The sequence below is a fragment of the Anser anser genome, assembly GCF_964211835.1.
Source record: "Anser anser genome assembly, chromosome: 2".
Taxonomy (NCBI): domain Eukaryota; kingdom Metazoa; phylum Chordata; class Aves; order Anseriformes; family Anatidae; genus Anser; species Anser anser.
The window spans coordinates 32,556,671-32,570,414 of record NC_139721.1 but is presented as its reverse complement, the minus strand read 5'-3'; the positions used below and the strand labels follow the sequence as shown (position 1 = coordinate 32,570,414).

The window sequence follows — 13,744 nt, the reverse complement described above, 5'->3', positions numbered from 1 at the left end:
CCCTGATGGTTTTCTAGCCAATATAAATGGATAGCAAGGGTTGGCAGCCCTACTCTAGTTGAGAGGGAGAGATGTTAGTCACCTCATAAATCAGCTGACTGGGAGGAAACTCATTGGTGCTCATACCAAAATGAGCAGTATGAAGAATGTTTTCCTAGAGTTGTACGAAGGTGAGATTTATCACTGATGGGAAGGTCCGACACTGCTTGGGTAAATGCCTTCGTAAAAGCCAATGTTTTAATGAACTTTGCTTCAGAACAGGTCATTTTGACCTTGTTATTTCCAGATTGGTTCCTGAGGTCTGCTTTCGTCTTTTCAGTCAGCTCAGAGGAAACTTCAGCAGCCTGTAACAGGAGGTGCCAGATCCTGCCTGCTGCTCTGCGTGAGGAAAGTATATTAGATGTCAGCTCCCTGATTGCTTAGGCCCCTGTCCGGGGCAAAGATGGTGTCAGCGGTCAGGCTGGCAGCTGGCTGTTTCAGAAAGGCAGCTTTCAAGTTTAACCTTTAAGAGCTTTCTCTTGGGATTTGAGTCTGCTCTTTAAAGTCTTATGGAATCCAAATTTCTGCTTTCTAAAGATGATCTCCCCATGTCCTGGAAGCCAGTACCACTAGTCCTGCAGGCTTTCTCCATTTGGAATGCCTTACTTATTTGTAACCTTTCTGTTTACTAGGGATTGGTTTCTTAGTTTTGTTTGAAAAGGAAATTGACTTCTCTCACTCTTTGTCATTGCCTTGTTAACAAGGAGGAGGAAAAGCTGCCTAATCTCAACATTATGAGAGTTGTTGGAATTGATCCCAAGTGAACTCTGGAGAGCAGAAAGTCAGATCACCTCTTTGTTTTGTTTCAGAAGGTTACCAAAAGGGAATGACAGCCTTCAAGGGACCTATTTCCCACTATCTGAAAGACTGTATTAAGCAAGCATGTTTAGTGAAGGGTAAAGCAAGTACTGGTGGGAACAAATGTGTGCACCACTGCAGCAGGCTTAGGGCTTGGAGCAGAGGATGCAGAGGTCTGCTGTGTAGAGGTCCCTAAAGTGAGTATGTGAGCCTTTCTAATTGTATTAATTCGGCATTGCAGGATGGATCCTCTGATGTAACCCCTGGGGTGCTTGGTAAAGCAGTGCTACAGGCTGCATCTTCTACTCACTCCTTACCTACCAGGGAGAAGACACACTGCTCCTAAATCCTGCCTGCTCAACACAGGAGGTATTGGGGAAGGGAGATTTCTGTAATAGTGATTAAGTTTCTCCATCCACGAAAGCAACGGAAAAAATTCAACACAGTTGAACTCACACTGCGTGAGTTCTTAGCATTGTTTTCTTGTTGGTGCAAATTTGGCTATTAAAAATAAATATTCTGTTATCTCTATATTTCTCAATACAACAGGGAAAATTTTTACTGATTTCTAAATTGTTTTTGTTCCTTTTCTGACATTTGTCTCATATATACAAATAAATAACTTTTTGTGGGCAGTTTCCTTCCATGTGAGTAGGTGCAATATTTCCATGTCAATGAGAATTCAGCGTGCAGTGTCAGAGGAGCTGGTAATACCATATAAGATATAAAACAATAATATAAGAATTTTCATGGATACAAAGAAGACTGCAATAGGACTAATTTGGGTCACTGCTCTCTCTCTCTTTCTCTTCCCCCTCTTATATTTCTCCCAGAGCAAAATGTAATATATTTGTTTCAACACAGTAGTTTCAGGCTGCATTCTCACAAGGCAGAGAAATTTCTTACAAGACTGGGAAAGCTCAGCTCATATGCTTGGGCTCAAAGAAAATTAAAAAAGGCAAGCACTTCCTATGGGGTTTAGTATCCTGCTGAGGTGTGCCATGACTGAACCTTGTGCCCCACATTGTTTACCTGAATCCTCCCATTTCCAGGCAAACCCAGAGGTAAGAAGCCTGCAAGGAGATGTATTATGACTCCCAGGAGTCACTGAAGCTTAAATGAACTTTACTACCTAAGCTGGACGAGAAAAATCTACCTTTTTCCACAGTGCCTGAAATTCAAACAGAAATCAGAAAGTTGTGCTATTTTTTCTGTACTGGACATACTGAGAAACAAATAGCATGTGCTTAGCTCTTCAGTGTTATTCCCAGCCTTGCAAGGAAAGTTTTCTGGGAGAGGATCATAGGACATTCCCCCTTGCCCTTAGGACTATATCAGACAGGCCCTTGGGAGACTACCCTCTGAATTATCTAAAGTGGCAGGTGTTGTGGCTATACAAACAGAAGTGTGGTGGAAGCCAAGCCAGTTGTTCCTTCAGTGTTCAAGGACCCCGAACCTGTTGAAGTAGATCAGAAAATAATCTCTGAAAAGTATAGTTTACATCTTCAAGTGAAAACAGAGAAGACTGACACTTTTATACTGTGAGGTTTACAGGAGATGGCTTGCTGGCAGATCCAACTCTGATGTATTGGCTACTATTTTAGCTCTACTCTCTGATATCTTGATGACATGTCCACTTAAAGGGTCTCTGTTTCTGTAGGAAAAAGTTCCTATCTGCCAGGATAGCAGTGACTAACAGTGAGAAGAACACTTTTAAAAACATGAATAGCTTATTTTCAGCAATCTCCAAACTTTCTTCCTCTTTTTTTTTTCTTTTTTTTTTTTTTTCCCCCCAGATATATTCCATGATCTTCAGATGTTGGGCACTGTTTTACTGTTATTCAGAACTTCGTACAAGAAAGGTATGTAATTCATTATTATAAACTACATTCAGGGGAATGCTATGGAAAACAGCAGGAAGGAATTGACAAGATGGTGATTAATTACAAAAATATATTTCAAGATCTCTTAAATTCTAAACATCTCTTACTGATATTACAGTTATTTAAAAGTGTTGCTCATAGTCATCAACTACTGTTTAACCTTTAAGCTGTAGCCATCTTTTCTGACAAATGGTTTAAAATAATTATTCAGCAGCTTAAATAGTTAAAACCTTTTTTTTTTTTTTTTTTTTTTTTTTTAAGCAACCAGCAGTTCCCTTTTTTAAGCACAGTCTGCATCTACAACAAAGAGAATAATATGAAGGGGAATTTATTCGAAGACAGGATTTTTATCATGTTGGGACATTTCTTACCAGCATTATTTAAAAGGTTTTTAAAAAACTGCTCTCCCACACCTTTGTTCTTTCTGTGCTAGGAAATGTTGTTACATTTTTAATACTATATTTTAAATGTTTCATATGTTTATGACATGAAATACATGTACAATATAATCATGGCTCTTCAGTTTCTGCTGCACCTATATCACTCCGCACAGTAATCAGAGTTTGCGTGAGGAAATGCTTCTGAACACAAATGCTGTAAATTGAGAAATGCATTGAAATATATATATATATATATATAATAGTTTTAATTTCTTTCCATTACAAGACAAAGTCACAGTAAGGGTCTAATGGGAAGAATGCTCCTTCTTTTACTGTCTCTTAATTTTAGTTTGTTTATTCTGAAGGTTTTAGACATAACTGCTAGTAGGTCTGCTTGAACTTGAGAAAACTGTATTAAAAAGGGACATAGTGAGCTTCACTGGTCATTATAGACTGGACCAATAGTGTTGCTTATTTCTCAAATAAACTAGAAAATACCATCGATGATGGTAACATAACAAACTCTGAGACTAGACCCAAACAGAGCTCAGAACCGAACCTGAAAAGTGCCCTCATCTGAGGATTACTGGTTGAGAAAGCAGTAATCAGTTTTGAATTTTACTTTTATAGATGTGCCATGTCCATCTAGATAAAGAATCCATAGGAATTTGGTTCCTACAGGTAACACATATTAGAATTTTCTTTCATTTCAAGGTTTTTGGGCATGTGTGAGAGGAAAAAAAAAAGTGGTTTTTTTTTTTTTTTTGGTCAGATATTGGTTTTATTTTTGTGTGCACATAGTGGTGAGGGAAAAAAAAGAAAAATACCTGATGGAATACTTGATTTACTTTATCACCTTTAAATGAGAACATTGCATAGGGTTTTCTTTCATAAAGATTGGTCTGTTCAATGATATATTTTTCTTCAGTGAGTAGGCTTTTAATAGGAAAATTATGCTTTTTATTCTAGGTAATTCATGGTGTATTCTAGAGTGCAAACTGCTGATCACCAGCTGTATATGGACTTCCTGACATATGTTGGGGATGGTTCATAAGCTATTCCTCACTTTAAATGAGTGAATCTTAGAACTTAAAACAATCTTGATGTCGGTTTACAGAATCTGATTGCTTTCTTATAATAGGACAAAGTGGATTTGAGCAAAAACTAACACACTTACTGGGTTTTGTAGAGACATTGCAACAGGGACAGATTCTTTTAAGTGTTCATAAAATGATGTAGCATACTTCACAATAGTTAACACTAACTAACTATTCTCAGAAGTGCCAATATACTGTTTAGCATAATATAATGACTATAATGTTTCAATTTCCATCCTGTTCTCTTTCTGTTGTTGCTTGTTTACTCTGGTTTCATCATATAAATATTTGTGTACATGCTGGTTTGTTGTGTTGCTCTAAACACATGTGAATCTGATTACCAATGTGTTTAATTTGAATTTAGTGTTACATGATTTTTAATCATGATCCAAGTCACTCTTAATGGTTACAAGAAACGTATTTCTGGAACACATACTTCTCAGACTATAAGGATGCCTTGTTCCCAGCAATAGTTGAGATTATTTAATTTATTAGCAAATTAATGTTGTGCAAATGCTTTTGGATGAGATCCCAGTGTTAATTAACAGAAAGAAAAGTCAGGAGGTTAAAAATTAAACTTGGATTCTATTAGTTTTTGTTGTTGTTGTTGTTTTTCAATACATCTTAGCAACTCATACATCTTCCCCTCCTAAAAGTACACCCTAGGTACGTATATTACATCCTTTATTTTGAGTGGCCTGATAATTATATTTTGTGTGTATTAATTGTTAAGTAGTACTCTTGCAGTAACAGTGTTTTGTTTTATTTTCTAAACAAAACTTATAAGGACTGGAAAAGTGACGCTCTAGAATTTATTGAAATGAAATGACTACTAAATGACTACTGACCTTTGGTGCAACATAGTGACGGTAAAATTTTTCCTTAGCAATTTTTCAGTATATGTTGCATTAGCCATTTAAGGACTGCCTACAAAGATGAAATGTTAGTTGAATCATCTTTCCTACAAAATTTTTGATATCTTTATTAGATTTCAGGTACGTTATCAAATATTTTTGTGCTTACTGTGGTGTGCATTCTTTAACTAATATTTTTGGCACCTTGGCACCAAAAATGAAGTGCTGTGAATTTATAACCACCCTTGATTTAAGCGGTGCTGGAAGAAGGGAAGAAGGTAGTAGTAGGATGGGGGGTGGGGGTGGGGGGAGCTAAGTGTATGAATAAAGATCCAATTGCAAAATAGATTCTTTTTGTTTGTTTGTTTGTTTGTTTTGTTTTGTTTTGTTTTCATAGTTAGGAGAGGAACAGATATTGAATGATCTGTATACAATTACCAAATGTTTTACTTCCATGTGGAAGCTACTGTTTTCCACTAAAATAATTCTTAATTTATTAAACAATTTTTATTTCCTCATCATCTGAAAAAAAAAATGTAATAAAGAAGTGGGTATACGTGAGTCAGTGCCAGCCAATAATTACATCTAGGAGCACAGGTAAAACTAATTCTGGTTTCTAATATTTCAAGTTTCTTACATGTGATTGCATTAGTATGTCACTTCCATCACTGTGCTCTTTCATAGTGTGATACAACAGTGTTATCATTCAGTGTTTCATTGTTTGTGTGTGGAATTTACTTAGCTGTTCATGCTGCTGTCTGATTTTCAGTGTTTCCTTTCAAGTGATTCCTTCCTTCCCTTACATAAGGTGGATTTGCAAGTCATCTTTTACCTGAGTAGTCTACAACTTGGCTGAAATGCTTAATGTTGACATCTTTTTTTTTTCTTTTTTTTTTTTTTTCTTATGTCAACTTTCTCTTGATTCTTCTGGAGCAATATCTGAGAACCCAAGATGTATGTGTAAACAGGTAGACATGTTCTACGAACGGTCCATGTTATACATTCTTCCAAGACATTTATGCCATACATTGTTGTCATGCTAATTTTTACAGTTGGTAATTTTATATGCTTGCAATTTTGCAAAATATTGCAATCAGTGACTTTCTTAGAGACTCAGAAGTGTTGCTCTGTGCTAGTTTCCTGTCTGTGACAGTGGCCAGTAGCAAATAGCTCACAAGTAGAAAGAAATGGCAAGTATAGGGGGATATTTTTCTGGCATCCAGCAGTCAGTCCCTGAGGGGCCTCCTGGATCAGTCTTTGCATCACAGTCATGGTGTTTATAGTTCTGGACAGGCCCTTTTTCCATGAAATAGTACCTTTTGAGCCCATTTATTACTTCTGCCTTCAAAACATTGTGTCAGTGATTTCTACCACTTAATGACACATTGCATTAAAAATATTTCATTTTGTTTGCTTTAAATCTCATTTCTCCTAGTTGTCATCAACAGTCATTCTCGTTCTTTTAGTGTGAGAATTAATTTCTCCCTGTACACTTTCTTCAAACTGTTCATGATTTTATAGTCCCATGTCGTGTTTTGGTTTAGACTTCTATTTTTCCAAATAAAGTTAACTTATGCAAAGGCTGTTCCTTCCTATCTCTCTCTCTACTCCTTTTATTTCTGCCTTCTTTACAAGATTAGATGGTAACTGTTATGCAATCAGTAAGAAGCAAAGGAATTAAATGGCAATTACAAAAAATACAGAAAGCAAGTTGTCATGATGCTCTTCGAGTTATCTCTTATGAAACCTTTCACCTTTCTGACTCCAATATCACTCTAGTGGATTTTAAAAATACACTGGGCTCCCTGTCTCCTGCCATTACCATGTTGTCTCTACATGGGCTGTTCGTAGGCATCAAAATCCCTCCAAGTTACCTGAGCATTCTGAGCCCCTTTAAAGTATTTTCTCTGTAGGTGATCACATTTTGATTTTGATTACTTGCACTCTTCAAGGTAGGCTGTAAACTTACGCCCACCACCCCCACAAAAAAAAAAAAAAAGAAAGAAAAATTTAAAGAAAAAAAAAAAAAGAAAAAAAAAGACTACAGATCTTATTCTGTTTTCACTCAGTAAATGTGGAGCTTGCATTGGATGGGAATAACTAGATTTATTCTGAAGTTCTTTTGTAAAACAAGCATTAGTGATAGCTCAGAAAATATTGCTAGTCAACAATGTTTTTTTTTTACATTTGATGTTATGGATATATAACATTTTGGTTATGAATTTGATGCAGAAAAGCTTGCTATCTAAGGGAAAAGTGTTTGTCTAAGTTTTATTAAATTCTGTGATTTATAACATCTGAACATCTGGTCTAAAATCTGGGTTTGGGGTTTTTCTGTAAATAACAGGCAACAAGACGGTAGTAGAAACTTTTCCTACTTCAACCCACCCCACCCCACCACAACCTGCTCTTAATTTGTACAAATATTGTTAGAAGCATTCACTCAGATGTACCTTTGCATTATTATTGAAATAAAATGTCATCTATGATATTATTTCTTTATTTTTTCCCTAGCAGAAACAGTCATGAGAGCGGTGCTTTCCCTATGCTATTAAAACAAACAAACAAACAAACAAACAGACAAAAAAAACTAATTCTTTTGAAAATACTTAAAATACACAACTTTAAAACAGGATGAAGTATTTTTACAGAGCTGTGCAGAAGCAAGAATGACTGTTTGTAATTGTTCACACCAAGACGTTTGGCCTTGCAGTATCATTGCTTACCACTGTCATAGAAAACATCAGATATGATGAACTGCAGGTATCCATGCCAGATGATATCCTTCTAAAGTCCTTTATATATTTCATCTTATAATTGTATTTGCAAGTTAATGTTTGAAGTGTCAGTCTTTGTAAAATTAGCTCATCTTGTTATGATTTAGAGCTTTGATGTGAGTGAAAGGCTTCAATTGCAATGCACAGTCACATCTGAGAGTAAACTGCATAGACAAAGAGACTTACAAGACTAGTAAATCAAATACTCTGAACTGTCTATGTGGATTATGAGGTACTATTTGCATAACTTTGAAGTATTTATACTGATGAAATTACAATAATTAAAATCATTGCTGTGTCAATTGCTAGATGCCACAAAGCATAGCAATTACTAACATGCAAATCAGACTTTGTGTAAGCATTTTAAAGAATAATTACCTTATTTGATTCAGATGTGCCTGAAAGGCATTAAGAATCATTTGAGCTATTTTACCTTCAACAATTTTTAGGTCTCAGATAATATTGTTTTTATTATTGTTGATGATAATACCTTTGTGTGGGTATATGTCTATATGTTTCTCGTTTAGGTTTAAGGTGAAAAACTTTAAAGTAAAACATGCTGAAACAGTTAGGAAAGGTTTATTTTATATTAGTTTGTTCTGAATCTCTGTCTACACATTATTTTATTTTGCATAAGAACCAACACAAGTGATCAGTCTCTTAGTTTTTTTGTTCTGTTTTGTTTTGTTTTGTTTCATTACAGCTTGTGAAATCCTTTATTAGGGGAGTAGTGTATAAATTATTTCTTAAAGAACAATTTTTTTCTTTACTTTGGTTTTAGATTTATAACAGCTGATTTGGGTTTCCACAACATGAATTTGACATACATAATCTGAAGAAAAAATAGACTGTAAAGCTCTTCATTCATACCATTGCAGATAACCAGTTCCAGCAAATACAACACTTATGATAAAATTAATTCCAGCTTACCCAACTTTCAGAGCCTTCTTTCAAAGTCTGCATGCTGAAGATGTAGTCTGCAATGAAAGGTAATGGACATTTGACAGATTGGTTCTCTGCCAAAATGAATAGCATAGAATGAAATAAGGGATTTCTGAGCAAAAGCCCATAGCAGCAGTGTGAAGGCATTACCTCAAGAAGCACTGCCAAATCATTAAGGCCTTAGTTGTATGCCTTAGTCCTGCCAGTGCCACGACTTTTCCTGGAAAAGGTCCTGCCTGCCTTTGTATACCCCCAAGTGTATAATATCCCTCAATATATGGTGGTTTTCTGGTATGAGAATCAGGGAGGAAGAACTCTGTCCTCCCTTTGTTTCTCAATGCAATCTCAATGGATAGCCTGATGTACAGCACGGTGCCTGTTGCTGTTAAGAAACTGTTTAGGTAACAATTGCTAAGGATTTGGTATATGTTCAGAGGCATATCAGAAGTTGGACTATTTTTTTGTCACTTTCACCTTGAATTTTGCAAGAATTAGATGGAACAACTACTTAAAGGAATGAAATCCACTGCATGAAGAAATCCCTGTACTATCACAGCATACCATTTCTTAGCATAATTAATCTTTAAAATGTCTAACCTTTTTCTAAAGATAAGGCACAAATAATTAATAACATATATAATATACATGCTTAAAATAAAGTGTAAATCATGGTTTCCTAAGTATGGTATGAGCTTCAAAACATGATGTGTTGGGGAATATGTCGAGCAATATCAAATGCTGTAAAGAATCCACTGTGGCTGCACTATGTCCATCTTCATGTTGCAGTATATTTTTTTTTCCACTTCCATCTTATGTAAAGTTTCAGTTATGCTCCTTGGCAATTTGTTGTCAGTAGAATATACACTGTTCTCCCACCTGAGAAGAGGTTTATGATTCCCACGATCCTCTACAACCGTGTGAACTTCTCACAACTTCAGAGATCAGCTTCTTCAGTGACAGACAGAAAGAAGCCTCTGTGTTCAGACACTCCTCGTTACCACTGTAAATAATTGCAACTGCCAGCCCAGGCCATCTGTGGGATACGACGCTGGGGACCCTGTACCTGCTGCCTGGATTGCAAGAGGCTGACTGGGAGATGAAATGCTCCCCAGAAGGACCAATCCAACTCCAGGCTGAGTGATGATTAGAGGGCCTGAACTACAGAGGAGGACATATCTTCCCCCTGATAATCTGCTCTCTGGTGGTATTGTGACACTGCAGGCTGCATAACAGCCAAATCTTTTCCTTAATGCTCTTTTAATGCTCTTTCCAGCATTAAGGAAAGATCATTCCTTACTATACATTCCTTAGGAAGAAATACCCTTACATTTTTATTTTTATTTTTTAATTATTCCTCAGTAATACTCCTGTGTTAAAAAACAAACAAACAACAATAACAACAATAAAAACCCTCCATCTTGTAACTTGAATAATACAAAAATGAAGTATTATTTTATGTACACTTTAAACTGCACTTACGTTCATTAAGCTCCACCAAACTCCAAATTCTAACATGGATTTCAATTTGTAAACAGTCATTACAATGCTCTCTTCAAGAAGACTCCACTTTTCTCAGTCTTTCCTGAATTGTCTTTATGAATTAGCTTTATTATAGTATCTTCTGAAGAGAAAAAGCAAACCCCCTGTAGTTAATACTTATTATTAAATCAAATAACCTTATGTTTCTTTTCCACTTTTTTACCACAAACATGCTGTTATTGCAGACCCCAGTATGCTTTACACTGGTTAACTCTAAAGTGGTGGATAGTATTGTGTTATTATTATTATTATTTTTAATAATTTAAAGCATAATTTCTGGGAGTTTGTTGGAAAAGATCTGGGTCTCAGCCTGATGGGCAACTGTGTTCAAATATCAACCACTGTGTAATGAATCCAAGCTCAGATTTTAAGACTATGGTCAACCGACCCTTGTGAAGTAGGAAATTCTAGTGCCAGGAGACCCTCCCTGCAGAAACACATTTCTTTAAATATTTTCTTACTTTTTAAAGCATCTTCTTGCCTTTTTTTTTTTTTTTTTTTTAATTCTGAAGTTGAATAGTTTTTTTCAAGGAATTTTCTCCTCCTTCATGTTTAAACTTTGACTGGTTTTGGAAGCATTTTTTTATTGTGGTGATTTCTGAAGTGTTTATACCCATATACATCTATGCATGTGCTACTCCATTTATTTTTTACAAAGGCAGTTCTTTCACCTTCCAGTTCCACTTCCCTCCTATATGAGCTTTGTACCATCATCATTCATCATGTTCACATAATGGATTAGAAGAAGAGGTATACTTGCTCTCCTTAAATGAACTGCTACTGTTATTACAGAGGTGTGATTGCTGCTGTTATAATGTATTATAACCATCCAATGTGAAATGCATTTTGTGATGGCTAATAAGTACATTAACAGCCTTTATGTTTGCATTATTAGGATTTAGTTAGAAACCTACTACTTTCAGAAGAGACAATCACCTACGCCAAATCATTTCCAATCTGACCCTTATGTACAAGGGCATGAACATAACTCATCCTAGTTTTTCCTCTATCGGATTCTTAAGTGGACATGCTTTACCTGTCATTAACATAGCCTGAACTGGCTACTGAAAGTGGACAGCGTTGCTAGAAGTTGTCACGGTACAACTCTACAATTTTCCTAATGTTTTTTATATTCTGTTTATTGTTTATGTAAGCCACCAGTGCATTCATAAAGACCATTTGTGGTCTGCGTCACTTTCCAATTTCCCTTCTTATTGTTTATTGATCTTCTTAGATCAATAATTGATCCTCTTTATTCTTCTTTATTGTTCTTCTTGATCAGACAAGCAACCACCAACATCAACAATAAAGGAGTCCGCATCTTTTTCATGGACATTTGGAGTTCTTCTTTCTGGTTAACTCTTGTTTATGTTTTATTCTCATTAGGAGATTTCAACAGAGGTGTTGAATCCCTCGATACCAGGGATTCTGATTGTTTCATTTGGTTCACTTGTTAGTGAATCTTTGGAAAATTCAGGCTCACAATATATTTATCTTACATTTACCAGTGCATTTGATATTTAATATGCAGTATCTGGCTCTACTTACAAGTAGGGTATGACACTGGATGAGATAATGTAGTCATGAAGCCTTAAAATAGAAGGCTTTGCAGATGATCCTTTACTGGTCAAGAGCTCGCAGCAAAGGTCTGTATAGGCTGTTGCATTGCATTGCATTGCTTCATGATACATGGAAAAGACACAGGTTAGTTTTAAAGTGTGAGGGCAAAATTCCTTTTGTCTTATTGGTGTATTGTTGAAACATGTCAGCAAAGGAAAGAGAAGAAGAAGGGACAGAGGAGTAATTGACTTCTGTCCATTTGGCTGCAAATGTCCTTATCCAGCTCTTCCTCCTGCTCCAGTTCTTCATTGCCAAGATTTTAGTTAGGACTGAGGTGACCTATTTGAAACCACAGATTAGCATGGGTAAATCAAAAATGGGGTAAAAAGTATAAATGTATGTGGTCCTTATACCTCTGTTGTTTCTGTGAGGTTATGTTGGCTAGAAGCTGGATCAGCCTATCTGAAATAACAGAGATAGGGCATTGCTGAGAATAGTGCTTCTCTGGCTGTGTGCTTTGAAGTCCCTCCTTCAAAACAGAAAATATGTGGAAGCAATTTGAATCTTGAATGTCATTATATGACTATGTTTGCTTTAACAAAATATATCTCAAGTAGAGCAAATGAGATCTGGTCAACCTCACAGCTAAAATGAATTACAAATAGTCTATAAATTAGTAAGTCTGTCTGGTGCAGCTACATTAAATCTTGCATATTTTGCCCCCCTGAAAAATAAATAAAATAAAATGAGTTCTCAAGTTATGGGTATGTGTTGACCTCACTTTAGCCAAAGTGACTGTTTGGCATATGTTTTGGAATATATGGATCTTGGGAGCTTCCTTTGAAGTTGATGAAATCAGTAGTTGCTAATCTTGGGTTTGGGGAAATTTTTGAATCTCTTCTTTATTCTTAAATTTGGGTATCAGGGACTTTGTTGCAAAGAAAATCTAAAAGATGCTGACCAACGAAGATGGCTTAACATATGAAAATTTCCAAAAGCTTGCAAGGTGACGCTCCAGCATTCCCATGTTGCTTCTGTCATTCCATGAAATGTCTTTGAAATGTCTTTTATTCATTCATTCATTCATTTATTTATTTATTTATTTATTTATTTAATTTTGGGAGCTCTCCACCTAGTATCCTCTCTGTTCCATTCCCTGACTATTCCCTTCAAAATCTTATCACTGCCAGTTCAACTTTGCTGAATATGAGGAAAGAGAAAACTTTTAAATAGCAGATTTGGTTTCACTAGAGCCTAAATAAGATGACTCATGTCAGCATAAATTAAACTTTATGAAAAAAAAAAAAAAATCTAATCCTTAGAAATTTTGAAAGAATGCTTGCCTTCAAGAACAAAAAAATCTCTCTTTTTTTTTTTTTTTCCCTACCTATCTTTTCAGATTTTAGTTACAGTTTTAGTTAGGTAGGCTCTTTGGAGCCTACCCAAAGAGTCAGTGGCAGTGGGGTCCTACTGTTTCTCTCAGATCATAAGATAAATATACGTGACCATCTTTCCATAAGAATCTAGCTAACTGAAGGTAGGAATTGTAAGGATGTTGTAGCCAGTATAATTTGTTTTTTTTTTTAATATTTTTACATGACAGAACTTCTCGTTGTTATAAGGAATTAACTTTTTTTTTTTTTTTTCAACTTTCTTAAATAAAGAAAATACACACAGGAAACTTCTGCAAGCTCAGAGTGCACAGAATAAAAATCCCGCTACATCTCATTACATTTAAATGGAAAAATGGCTCTAACCCAGCTGTTTCACCACTGTATTACTGAAAGATTCTTTAGTTCCTACATTTGATTGTTGTATTTGGCCCCTCTGCAAATACATTGAGTTTCATACATGGCTAAAACTGGCTCTACTCCC

The 13,744-nt window shown here is 35.7% G+C and overlaps 1 long non-coding RNA gene across 3 annotated transcripts in view; it reads left to right on the top strand.

Annotated features, from left to right (window-relative positions):
• Positions 1-13,179, top strand: part of LOC310893694 — a 39,072-nt gene extending 25,893 nt beyond the window's left edge. Inside the window, exons 4-7 of one of the 3 annotated variants that reach the window (XR_014579215.1) lie at positions 1,079-1,206; positions 2,634-2,699; positions 2,982-8,817; positions 9,627-13,179. This is a non-coding gene — a long non-coding RNA (uncharacterized lncRNA). Of the gene's footprint in view, positions 1-1,078; positions 1,207-2,633; positions 2,700-2,981 lie in introns of all 3 variants that reach the window. The other 2 variants (XR_014579214.1, XR_014579216.1) reach the window with 2 other exon arrangements.
• Positions 13,180-13,744: the final 565 nt, after the last annotated feature.